The sequence below is a fragment of the Oxyura jamaicensis genome, chromosome 8 (genome assembly GCF_011077185.1).
Source record: "Oxyura jamaicensis isolate SHBP4307 breed ruddy duck chromosome 8, BPBGC_Ojam_1.0, whole genome shotgun sequence".
NCBI lineage: Eukaryota > Metazoa > Chordata > Aves > Anseriformes > Anatidae > Oxyura > Oxyura jamaicensis.
In genome coordinates, this window is record NC_048900.1 from 4,927,574 (window position 1) to 4,941,661 (window position 14,088).

At 40.1% G+C, this 14,088-nt stretch overlaps 1 long non-coding RNA gene across 2 annotated transcripts in view; it reads right to left on the minus strand.

The window, feature by feature from the left end:
• Positions 1-14,088, minus strand: part of LOC118170569 — a 129,268-nt gene that overhangs the window by 30,457 nt on the left and 84,723 nt on the right. For both annotated transcript variants that reach the window (XR_004752780.1, XR_004752781.1), the window contains exon 5: positions 5,754-5,969. This is a non-coding gene — a long non-coding RNA (uncharacterized LOC118170569). The remainder of the gene's footprint in view (positions 1-5,753; positions 5,970-14,088) is intronic.

Consider the following 14,088-nt stretch of genomic DNA (forward strand, 5'->3'; position numbering starts at 1 on the left):
ACCTGGTAACCTTCCCTCTACTCCAGACCTTCCCCCAAACCCTCAGTGTACTATGCATATAAACACAAAGCATAAAATATATCCTGACTGCCCGAGTGAAATTTCTGTTTGCCAACATAAAACCCAACATGCCAATTAAATTTACAAAATAGGATGTAGGATTACTGAAAGCCATACATGCTTCTGCCAGACTTTTTTGCACATAGGTGAATTTCACCCATCTTTCATGTCTTTTTTCCCTCATCCTTGATCTTAGCTATAGTCTGTCTAGCCTACTTATATCTCAGCTTGTAACCAACCAGCATATTCAAAAAGCTGCAGCTAAAATTATCCCTTTCATGCTGCTCAGACCCTGCCAGACATTCATATTCAAATAAAACCCTTCATCCTCTGCTTCAAGTTCACGGTTCTTTTAAATCCAGGGCCTAGAAAAACACAACACATACCTACAGCTTTGCTCTCAATTTGCTCTGTTCATTTTAAAACTTGCCTTCTCCCTGTTAAACTCTTCTCACTTTCATGTCTGTTTTATTTTCTATACCGTCCCTTAGGTTTAGTACTCTCTCTACGTTGTCTGGAAATAAAACTCATCAGTTCCTAAATTTAGGTCCTTCCATAAAACACACTTACTGGAAGGAATGGAGGTGTGGTAAGTTTAGCCACCACCTCTCTTTGAGCCTACAACAGAATCCAGAGTGGGTCCCAGTCAAAATGTCTCACAGACTTCAATACGCTTCTGAACATTTTAACTTCATAGAAGAGATTCTTACCATCAATCTGGACAGCAGTTACACACTCAAACTCCAAGTCATCTTACTGAAAACAAAAAAAAATAGAGAAAATCGAGCAACTTCAGTCAAAGATGGTTCTCAAACTATTAATTTTCTAAGATACTGTACATCTTTTGCAAACCTAGTCTTGTTGTAATTAAAGGATAGTGGCTCTTTGTCTTACAGTGTGTGTTCTTTGTTTTATTTTTATTCCTAGCTGACTAAACGAGCTCCTCGCTCTGGCAATCCAAAGAGAAAGCTGCCAGAAAGTAAAATAGCAGTCCTAGTCTTGGGCTGCTCTGATTTCATCTCTTATACCTCTGAATTCAATTAGTTTGCATCTATTTTCATTTAATCTATTTAATCTTGCAGCCCTCAGCTGAGGCTGAAACAAGGCGGTCTGCCATTACCCTGCAACCGCCACTTGCTCAGCCACGCTTTTTATAGCCAAGGGAGTACATCCTTGCCATTTCATACCCATCAACAGTGCCGGCACCAAGATAGAGAAGGAAAAGAGAAAACAATCAATTAAAAAAAAAAAATCAGTTTTATGAAACTCCCCACCTGCTAATGTTTATTCTTGGGCACAGAGTCGTGTGTCACTCAGGCTCTCGCTGGTGGCTTCCTAGGGTTATCACAACAGCACTGAGAGTCCATAGGTGGTACCCATCATGATTTTCACGCTGAAAGCTGGAAGGTTATCTGTTCCTTGACTATTTTTCACTTTAATTATCGGGTCTCAATTAACACCCTGCCACTCCTTTATGTTTGCTCTGCTTTGCTTCATTTCCTGCAAACAAATTTTAAAAAATAAAGATGAGAGAGAGGGAATACAACTCTCAGAACCTTAGTTTATCCAAATAACACGATTTTGTTTCTGAAAGGAGATGTTCCTCTTTTAATTCTTTTTCTAATTAGTTTCTGTGACTTGCATTCAGCATTTCCCACAATTTGCCTATCAATGACATAAAAAGATTATCTTTTTCATGTTGCTAGAAGAGAGTAAGAGACCTCAGAGTGAAATCCAATCCCTGAAACGATGCTAAGCCTCCATCTCATTTCCCCCACCCCTATTTCCTCCTTTCACTTCCTGATTCCCCATTCCTGTGTTACGCTGTTGTTCCTGAATGCCCAAGGTGAATAGTTAGCTCCAGATACTGAAAGGAATTTAATACTTAAGTAAAATTATCACATATTATTAGTCTTCTACCATAGAAAAAGAGAAAATCTGTAAAGTTCTTAAGTTGAAATCTTTAAAGTATTAACAAATGTTTTATCTAAGGATCAAACATCTTTTGAAGAATGGTAGGTAAAGCACAGCAGAATCTCTGCTGGCTTCAGCTTGCAGAATTTCTCTTTACTTAATGTGTCATTTTTTTTCTGCATAGAACGAAGGCTTACAAACTCACAGAACCACAGGCACTGGGGCAATTTAATTCACCAAGTTTCTACAGTGGGATTCAGTTTTCAGAAGTCTACAAATCCCTGGGAATTGTTTCATAATTCGTAGCTTTACAGATAATAGGCCGGATGCAACAGACAGTTTGAAGATGGCTGTCACACAGCAGAAACTCCATTTAAAAAATACCAGAAAAAAAAAAAAAAGATATAAATGTGTTCAAATATAGTAGACTAAATAAACAAGTTTTCTCTCTATGGATAAGAAAAATGTCTCTGTCTATTCTCTCTCTGCAGAAATACAGACTAGGCCTGTCAAGCTGGCTGCCAGGATAGCAAGCCCTACTCCTGTAACAGGTAGGGATTACACCCACGTTCCAGCAAGGACACCCTGGTTCACTTCACACCTCCATGGTCTGTTGCCAAAATAAGGTCTAAAATTTGGTCCAGAGTAACTCACCCTACACAACAAAGGACATGATGCTACTGCAAATGGGCAGAAATAGTACCACCAGGGTAGGAAACTAACAGATACAGGACAGAAGATGGCCCAGGAGGCCATTGTAGGAAATGCCTGAGGAGACGAATGGCACGTAGAAGAGAGGCTGCATCCTGGATCTTGCAAAGGCAAATCCTGCCTTTGTAAGTCATTCTGGTTTTAAGGTGTCTCAGACTCCAGTTACGGGCACAGGGGTTAAGATTAAAACCAGTCTGACAGCCCATGTTTTCTGTGCAACACTGACATCTCCCCTGAGACTCAAGGTTCATTGCATGCATCATTTCCTCATCTCATCATTTCTATTCACTCAGAGCTGATTTTTGATACGATTATCATTTTTTGACATGTTTTTATATACAATTCCATTTGCACAGCATCTTGTGAGAGTTCTTGCCATTTAAGTAAGAGGTACTAATCACGTTTCTTTAAACAAGTGGAATTTTTATGGAAATGAATGAAGTGCATAATTACTACACCATTCCCTTGAGAAATACCTTAGGGTGGGTTAGGTGGCTAGAGCGGGAGAGTGGCACCCATTTTAGAGGTGTGATTCATTCATAGAGGAAGGCAGCAGGAGGGCACCATTTGCAACTGTAATCTTCAGGGAAAATTTGGTGGAAGAATCATTAGCATAACAATACTTTTCATGTTCACTAACTACAAGAAATAGCAACAGGGAGACTATCCGACAGCATTATGGTGACACAGTAGAAAGAGCGGGAAATAACTGCAAAAGCCAAATGAGAACACAGCTTTTCTGCTTCCTTCATGAGCGGACACTACACCAGAGTATGATATGAAATTATAGTCACTATTTACTGAACTCCATCTCCTCAATGAAAATTAACTAAAACCAACCACCGTTTTGAAAAGCTTGTTTCACGTTTCATCCATATCTACATATTAAGAATAAAAGAAGACAATTTACTCATTTGTAATGGAAAGCCAGTTAGTCTCAGTTCAAAAAATAAAAATAAATAATCTGTAAATACAAAACACAAAATTCTGGAATGGTCTCACCTTTCCTAGTTGAGGATTCATGGTCTGAAAAGCAATACAGCCATGGAGAGAGAACAGTGTATTTTCCACATCAATTAAGCACTGCAGGCTGGGATATGGATTAGGCATTCATAAACCAGGCCAATAGTTTTCACCGCACATATGTGTTACATACGTCAGCTAGCTTCCCGCTACCCACAGTCATAAACATGGAGCAGGTGGTATGTCCAAGCTTTGCTGGGCATGATAATGTAATTTGTATTTCAGCAGATGAAAAGCCTGTCTGCTTCTGGACACCAGAAACACGCTGCGCTGATGAGAGGGGAAGTGTCAGAGAATCAGGAACAGCAACCCCACAGGTCGCAGCAATTGTACGATACGTGGGTGTCTTTCTGAGTAGTGTCTTGAAGCACGAGGAAGCAAGAACCAAGCTCCACAAGTCACTGTGTTGTAAATTGAAAAACTCCTACTTCACTTGACCACTGGACTTTCCATCCTTTGGAATCTCTCTCTAAATTAGACTGTCTCTTCTGATATAATGCTTGAGATGCCTTTTAAGCAGAAAAGAAAGCAGGAGGCAAAGCGCTGTGTTTGAACTTCACTGTAACTTTTTGCCACACACTAAGTTAAACGTCCTAGTAGGTCACTTGATATTGTATTGTCACTTGTATTGGAAGCCCTTCTTCAGTCGTTCATGACCTTTCAATGGTGAATAGTTCAGGTAAAATAAAGTTAATATAGTTCATTATCAGTAATAAGACTCAGGGAGGGAAAAAAAATCACCAACACAACCGCATTTGTTTTGTCCATCTTTGATTCCTTGTTTTAACTTTGACTAGCACCAGGTTCCTGGGGGGTTGGAACAGGCAATTTGGCATTGGCTGGGTAGGTGGAAGGTCTTCCCTCCTGCCTTGAATCCACCTCTCGCCATCTCCATAGAAGTGCACCCAACTGCAGTCACATCACAAGCTTCCCAAAGCAATGCTGTTTGCACAGAGCTGCTGCAACTCTGTGCTCCAGCGAAAGCAAGGCTCCTTCCGTCCTCACCTCTCGGTGCTGGGACGGGCACCTGGGGTACTGCCCTGCTCTCTTCTGGCACATTACTGATTCCCAGCCAGGTAATAAGAGAAGGAGGAAGCAAACAGCCTGGAATAAGAGGATAAAGGTAATGGAGCAGAAACAAGATAGGAAATATGAGGCTTTTTAATGTTGTTGTAACTGCCTGTTCATAGCATTTTTGGCCCCCTGATTGTCTCACCTAAAATTTCGATGTAAGTTAGCAGAGCTCCATAACCTCCTGCACGTTTCAGGATGTTCGTGTTTCCTTCCCTCTAGGGAGCACTGTTCTCTTTCTGAGAGGAAGACATAACCCCGTGCCAGTGTGACAGAAACTTGGGAACTCAGCTCCCTTTTAGCCAAATCCCCAGCTGAGGTTAGAACCAAGTTTGAACCTCGAAGCAAGAGTAAATCTGAATTTGTATCCTCAGCTTATGCTGGAGCTCAGTGCAAGCAGTCAGAAATCAATGCACTAAAGCAAAAGGCTTCAGTAAACTTTTTTTTTTTTTAATATTATTGTTATTATTTCTTTTCTCTTTCTTCCCTGAGCAATGCTTTTCAATCAGTACCATACCAGTGTTACGGGAGGCTGTATATCCTGATGAACAACCCTGAGGACCCTCATTAACCCAAGGAATTCATTTTAGATCTTGTCCATTATGCAAATGAGAGGAATAATTTGTTCTCTTTCTCCATGTAGCGTTATTGATTTATGCAACTCCAGGTTAGTCTGAACAACATACTTTTTAATTAGCAAAAATTGAGTTTGCAGAGTTTTAAAGAAAGAAAACTGTGCCACAGTTTTCAATAAATAAAAGAGCAGATGCAACTGCACCTAGAGCTGTGATATATTAATTACAGCAACCACATAAGTTCTATCCCATGTGAATTACTGAAGTAAATTGGATGGAATGAATGACAACGTATTTATTGTCCCAGGACTTACTACATAAGCAAAATATAGTTATTGTGATATCCTAAAAATGGATTGTTCACTGGGGATTTTATTTAATGGTAGAGATTTTAAATACCTCAAACTGTAGCCTTTCTAAAATCCGTAGCGACAGGTCCTTCCAAACGGATTACTTTCCACCAGCCCGTTCATACACCTCGGACCCAGCCGTGACGCAGCTGCCGCAGGGGAAAGCAGCGCAGCCTCCAGCCGCCCTGCAGAGGCAGGGGCTGCTCGGGGGCCCCACGCAGACCTCAGCACCTGCTGCTGTACTTCTTGGCACTCCTCCCACCTCCTTCAGATAACGTGAACAATAAGCTAAGGAACATGTTAAAAATCACATATATTAAAAAAAAAAAAAAAAAAAAAATCTGTTTTCCTTGCAGCTCATGAAAAAGCTTGCAGCAAGCCAAGAGCAAAAATAGAAATAAATCAGTTGAGATGCTATTAAGCACAGTGACGGTAAACCTGCAGCACAGATGCTGCAGTTTGAACATGGTGCTTTGTCAGTGGCACACATACAGGAGTTGGAACTTGTCCCTGCTGCCGTCCGAAGAGCAGGATATGGACAGAAGCAAGAAGCCAAAAACCATGAAAAGGTGGAGGAAGGAAGAATCCTTGGACATAAAATAGTTGGGGGATTCATAAAGGCTGAACATTAGCAGGAAATGAGAATATTTTTCCTCCACTGAAGTCAGAAAATGCATGGGAGCTGCAAACAAACTGGTGGGCAGTGGGGGTATTGCTCCTGTGTTCAAACCAGCTGGTTCCTGTCTCCCTTGCTAAAGGCAGGAGAGGCAGTCTTCAACCAAAGACAACTGCCTGCCTCCTTTGATCTGGTTTTGTCTGCAAACCTTTAATGCTATTTCTGCCTGTCAGGAAAATCATTCAAATCTCTGCACATCATCCATTCAGTACAGCAAATGGAAAAGCCTGTATGCACAGTAACTCCCATGAGGCTGTTGCAGTGGTCATCACCATTACCTTGATGAAGGTAACTAACGCACTAATCCACCAAAATTCATAATTGCAAGGTGTGTCCAATTTCTGCTTGCCAAAAAATTCCCTAAATAGTCATGCAAATGGCAATTGTGGGCATGGAAGTTCAATCTTTGCATTTGCACCTACAGGTTCTGGTTATCTTGAAAAATAACTTTTTTTCCAGATGGGATTTCAAACTCATTCGTAACCTCCGTATCACATCACACACTTCAGTAAATGTGGGTGGCTTCCTTTTCAAGTACGTTGATTGATACGGTTACCAGGTTCATGAAACTGGTTTGAAAATTATTACATACTTGCAGAGAGAGAAACAATTCTCATCAGCAAGCCCGCATTTCTGACCAGAAATGGAAAGTCTGGTAAAGGTAAGTTTCTTCCTTGCTTTGCAACAGAAGTCAGATTTCCAAGTCTTTTTAATAACAGGTGCAAAGATGCCCTAGAGAGACAAATAATAATGTTCCAGGTTTTCATTCCTAGAATTCAGTTGTGGGGGGGACCCACAAAATCTGCATACTCTCTGTAAACATAAATATTTCCTTTTTGACCCCTCAGCAGCACGAATGGAAACCTTGAATTGGCAAAGATAAAGCAACTACACTTTGCATAATTAAGTTTCTAAGAAAATTATATAGTTGTTTCTTGTTGTTGATTTATTTTAAACAATATTGCTTAACTTAATCATTGCAGAAAGTATTCAACACTTATCTATAACTATAGAGAATCGTCATGTGGGTATAACTACCATCTAGGAAAAAAAAGTTTTTAATTAACCCCAAGTTAAGTTAAACAGATGAAATAAAAACGCAAGCTAAAACCACATAAATCATTTACGGCCTGATCACATTTCCCATTATTCAGCTATTCTCCACGCGGTACCGCTGGCTCGGGAGTCATTCTATGCTTTTTGACATGGGCATTCCAGCCCATTAGCAAATAAATATGGTTGGAGACATCCAGGTCACTGAATGTAAATTCAGCTGTTGATAATGCATTGCTCTAACAGAATGTTATATAAATACTGCTGCACGTACACTTGGGCAAGTTCATTTTTTAATGTGCTGGCCAGATTCTCACTACTAAAAATCTGAGTTTAAGTATTTTTTTTTTTTTTTTGTAAAAATATATATCTCAAAAGACTAATAGTTATCTAAAATTAAACTAACTAAAAACTGATCAGTTTCAAAAGCAAATTATTTTGACTTCTTAAAGACTACTTCTTTCTTCAAATGCAAAAGAGGTTTTTTATGGACAGTTTTGGAATCTTGATGCAGCTACGACAATCACATACAGTGGCTTAAATAAAAAAAAAAAAAATGCAAACACCTCACGTAGAGCTCTATGAAGTAAGAAATACTCTTGTATTGAAACAAGAAAGGCATAGTGCATATATAACATCATGCTGAGCCCAGGTTAGTCATGTTGCAAGGCTCCTTTACTGCCTACTGGTTTTTCTGCTTAACTTCCTGGGAGACAGGGAAGGGCACTACAACGGATACTTGTGGGAATGCTATGTTTTTTTGGCAATGCAACTGTTGTTTAACTGATTTTTTTGCAACAAGGTAAGCAATAGAAAAGCCCCGAAGGCTTACGAAATACCCATCCTTGGAGATATTCAGAATTTGAATGGCCGTAGCCCTAAGCAACCTCATCTAAAAGGAAATCGCTCTGAGGCAGGGGAACTTGCCAGGTGACATCCAGAGATCCTTCCACACTAATTTATGCTGTGATTTGATGGACTTCGGGTGTCATAATATAAGGAAAAAAAAAAAAAAAAAGAGAAAAAAGTAAAAAAATGTTGATTGAAAGATTAGTATTTGTCTGTAGCTTTGGAAAATTATATTTTAAACCAAGCAACTCTTCCTGTGATCAGCCCCCACAACTAGGCGCTCCTCTTGGACAGGGCTGGCTCAAGGTCGAAGCTGTTTCACCTGCATGCAGAAGGGCTCTCACCACCAACAAGAGCTTTGCTTTTTTTATGCTGTTTCAAGTTTAAACATATCTTCAGCTATGATTTTTCACCACAAGAACACAAAAGCATTATTATTCCCCTTCAATGCATAGGTTGTTTTTAACTCATTAGAGCTCTGAACTCTTTTCCAAATCATCTGCCATATAATGTCAGTGGGAGTTCACTCGACCCACCAGTTTAACAGTTCCTTTTAGAAGGGGTTCATGTGTTAAGTGGTTGCTGTTGGATCCGTTAGTTAATGAGCATGTCAGCCCAGAAGGATGACATCCAAGATTCTGCTACCTACCCATCTGGAAATTATTTGGACAAATGAAACAGCCTTAGACGTGCACATCCAAGCCACGTTGGGCACAGAGAGGTACGTATTGCTCGGGCTGATCTCCAGCAGTGATCTCAGAAAGCACCAGCCAGAGAGGAGGAAAAGGGCCAAATGCATGAAGCAGTTCCCTTCGGCAGCATGCCCAGAAATATTTTATTGACGTTTCATGCACTAAGATGCTGGCAGGTTTCCAAATGGCAGATACTGAAGAACACACCATTGTGATACAACGTGAAAGCAAAGAGCTGAACTAATAGGCTCCCAAGCACCATCTGATTACTTTGGCTATCAGGGTTATCACTATGGTTCGCAAGCTCTAAGAATGCCAATCTCAGCTTCTCAGAATCACAGAATCACAGAATCACAGAATTTCTAGGTTGGAAGAGACCTCAAGATCATCGAGTCCAACCTCTAACCTAACACTAACAGTCCCCACTAAACCATATCCCTAAGCTCTACATCTAAACGTCTTTTGAAGACTTCCAGGGATGGTGACTCCACCACCTCCCTGGGCAGCCTGTTCCAATGCCTCACAACCCTTTCAGTAAAGAAGATCTTCCTAACATCTGACCTAAAACTCCCCTGGCGCAACTTTAGCCCATTCCCCCTCGTCCTGTCACCAGGCACGTGGGAGAACAGGCCAACCCCCACGTCAAACTATTTTAATAGCAATAATAATAAAAGCATGGAAACCAAACCTTTCCTGTAATTAATGAAGCAATGAAGACAGTCTTTGGTGAAGATTGCTTAGCTCTTGAGCACTTACCAATGATATCAGGAATACTGCTTACCGATGATGGAAGTACAATGTTCTCTAACATGTAAATCTCCTAATGCAAGACTGTTACTTGTGACAGCTATTCAATCACAACAAGAAATTGCTTGTGTTTAAAGAAGGCAGCTGAAAGTTCAAAAATAGTTATAAGGTATGTCAAACACAGCCAATGCATTAACCAGTCACTTGCCTTACTCTCTTGAGGACTATGAAATATTCAGTTTTACTGCAAGAAAAAGATTAGCAATACAATCTTTTCATCTGCCTGTGCTTTCTGTCTGGGATTTAATCCTGCATAGAGATACACAATACTATTCCCAACCAAGCTATCTGTTTTGCATCACAAAACAAACCGTTCCCTATTTGAAGGGACTGTCAGTTATCTGTGTTTTGTTAAGCATAAGGCAATACGTATTTCAAATTCCAAACTGTTGACAGTCACTTCTTAGATATCTGAATAAAGTGACTTGAATTATTTAGAATACTGAGTAGATTGGATTATCTCATTGTTCCATTTCTACAATTAAAATCAAGATAAGAAATGAGCTTTCAATTAAGTAGATGCTCCTGTTTGACCCTGAGACTCAAGTAGACTCAACCCTTACTTCTTTAAGGAATAAAATATGATACTCCAAAATAAGGGAGGTGAAAAATAGGGTAATCTGAAAAGCATTTTAGGAATCAGTGATGAGACAATACAAGCAGATTGTTTAAGCAGAATATAAAACTTGGTTGAAGCAGAGTTTTATTGGTGCAATCCTGCAAGGGAATACATCTCTCAGAAAAGACTAACGGAACGCTCACAACTGCTGCTTACTCAGCCCGGAATTAATATAAGTGTTTTCAGAAAGCAATTCAGTAGGCTGAGAGATAAACTGCTTATTTTTAATCAGGTGTTTACTCTTTTCATTCAGAAGTTAAGAGGCATAAGATATCCCTGTATTCTTCTTCAGCATAATACCTCTTTATTTCATGTTGTATTTCTCATTTCCCATAACCATTGTGGCTAACTCACAGCACTATGGCTACTTAGCACATGCTCCAAAAACAAGTTATCATTTATGAGTTTTTCCCCCCCCAACCTTTGTATCTTATTCTTTAAAAGCACAGTATATTCTTGGTTGTGTTTTTGTTTTTCAGAGAAATAGAAGTGTCCTAGGGTCATATGCACCATCATAAACATCTTACAGAGTTAATAATTCAATATAAAGAGGTTAGACAAGCTGGATTAAGCCCTGTCTGTACTTTCGTAGAGATGCACGATAACAAGGCCATAAGAGCACCAGAAAGTATGACTTTACATTCTCTGAGATTCTCTTTAAAATGACCAATACTGTAAACAAGAAAGCCGTGTACAACTTCTGCTTCATGAAACTGTTAACACACTGAGTTTGCTCAAGTCACATCTACCAGATAGCTCACCGTTTTTTTTTTTACTGCCTTTAGACAATTACACTGCAGTCAAGACCAGTTTTATCTTGCCATTTACTGTTGCTCATGGGCAATTCTGTGTGGTTGTACTAACTAAAATGAGTGGAAACATCAAACTATCCAAAGTTGTCAGACTTGATCTTGAAAACAACCATTGGACCTGGATCTTAAAAAATATTTCAACATAGTTTAAAAAACCAAATCTCTAAAGGCATGAACAGCTTTATCCTGTACCATCAGTAACTCCTTTCAGTAATAAAGATGATTTGGGCAGCAAATGAGCTTCCTCGAAGGATAACAAGAGTGGCTCTGGAATAAATTCCCAGAACAACCAAGGGCCACAGGAAACAGGCTGGTTCTCTTCTCAAAGCCACTTCTTTGAGCATGTCCATAAATAATGTATACATTTACCAATATAAACAACGTCTTGCCACAGGAAAGCATTGCAGTGTTTATACAAACTTCTCATCAGGGAGAACATGATAGAGGGAACAAACTACACGCAACAGATTAGTCACACTGCTAAGTGCTCTGCTGGGGAATGCTCCGGACCACTGGTAGAAGAATTAGATAGAATAGTCCAGGTGGAACACTCATCTAATAAAACAGTTTCATGATTTTTATAGCATACCTTTCCTGAATACAGGAAAATATCCCTTGTAAGGAGAGAAAAAAAAAAAAAAAAAAAAGGAGGATAAACAATGTAAGTAAATATAGTACAATAATAGCCAAGTGAAGTAAATCTCAACCATCTGGGAGCTGAGGAGGAAGCTGAGTGTCAATGAATACCAAATTTCTCTACCATACCCCAATTACAGCAATAAAAATAAACTCTGCCAGTCCAGAAGACTGCAGTGTGTCCTACGTGATTACTTCTAATACACAAGGGTGACAGTCAGGAAACTATCCCCATGTCAACTTCGCAGTTCCACAGTTCCATCTGATAGTGAAAATAATCTCTAGTATGGATTGGAGCCTTCACTCTCTAACCGCAGTTTGTCACTTAGGCAGAGACCATGTCTGAAGAACCCCGTGAGAGAGATCAGTGCCCCTGGTTACTGCAAGGCTTAATCCCAGAGAAAGAATGGATTTACTACCAGACAAGCCCTTCGCTTTTCAGTGAGCTTCTTCATAGGAGCTTGCCTGAGTAAAAGACTGGGACTCCTGCAGCATGTGCACAAACATGCAATCTGCAGATTCTCTTCCTGCCAGACCCAAACCAGCACTGTAAAATCAGTTTTAAAGGTAACTCCTTCTGAGCCAAGGAAACCAGTTCACTGCTAAAGACAAAAGCCTGGCAGGAGTAAACACAGGAGACCAAACCCAGAAACCAGCTTCTGGGAAATCTGCAGCTCTCCTGAGGGCACAGAGAGCAAAGCCAGTGCTCAGCACAACTCAGGACATCACTGCCTAGCAAGCAAGTGACCACTGAGTGAGCCATCATAGCTGAAAGGAAATCCAGAGGGCTAACACACTGGCCCCAGAGTGTCAGCAGCCACCTGCCAGAGCCACCAAAGGGACAGTAGATATGAAAAGGCTGGTCAGCCAATGTGTAGTGCATTTTGGAGAATGAGACCTGGAAATGGTGACTGTGAGCACGTGCTCAGCTACTGGATACGCCCATTGCTGTCCAGACAGCAGGACGGCTGCTCTTGCAAAAAATCATCCTGAAGAGAAGAGTATTTCTTCCTGTTCTGGAAGAATGGCCTTGCGAGGCACTTGCAGAAGGAAGTAGCTCCCTGAAACTCTTTTTCACTTGAGCTTTCACCACCTCTACCTTCACTTGAGCTTTCACCAAGTCTACCCAGAGAGGTAGGGTCTGCAAAAAACATTAGCTTTTGTCCAGTCGGTTAGCCAAAGTAGGATCTATTATTTAGTATTTTCACAGCACCTTGTTTTCTTCTCTTTCAAAAGTTCAGAATGATACATTTAGATCTCAGCTCTTAGCATATCTCAAAACTCTCATTTGAAACTGTATGCAAATAAAATTTCAGTGTCTGGAGTGCCCAATCTAAGTATTCTATTTTAACAATTTCAAAAGTCGGTGCTCTGTGCTTTACCACATATTAAGTAAATCTGTCTGCTATATATCCCTTATAAAAATTTAAGCTCATGCTCTTGAAAAATACAAGTGCTAAGAAAAGAGGGGACACCTACAGGATAAAAAATGATTAGAGCTATAAGAGTTCAGGTGATCCTTATTCTCTCTTGCCTTTTTCAATCATGCCAGGCTTGGGAGGGAGGGATTCAACTATTCTTGCAGCGGTCCACTCTGCATATAAGGCAGACACAGCAGGCCATTAATATTGAGAGGAACAGAATTTATATCTACAACACATAGTCTGATACACTTGGAAAAGAAATGATTTTTGCTTGCTATTTAACCTCTGGTGCAACTATGCATTGCTTACAATAAAAATGCCCCAGCCTTATTCTCAGGGCTGTACAAGCATAAAAATTCTTGGCAAGTCCATGGCCAAGTGTTTGCTTGAATGTTTACTGTAAAAATCAACATAATATTTATAAAAAATACATATCTAATAGCCAAGTTTTCCCCTTACCCTAATTTACAGAGTGCAGTTTCCCAGGCAACAGACTAGTCCGGAGAGTTTGTAGACCTCCTAATTTTTTTTTTTCCACTGAAAATATGAGTTATTGTAAACTGAACTTACATCAGCTGACAAAGATTTGCTTTTTGTAGCCACCTTACATGCACTGCTCAGTAGTAATCTCTATACTCTGTGTTGTACACTTGATATGTTCAAGCCCAGTATACTTATAAAGTTTAATTTTCCAAGTCACTAGAAACTTCTACTGGTTAAAAAAAAAAGGGGGGGGGGGGGGAAGGAAGGGGGAAGGAAGGGGAGAGGGAGGGGAAAGGAAGGGAGAAGGAAGGGAGAAGGAAGGGAGAGATAAAA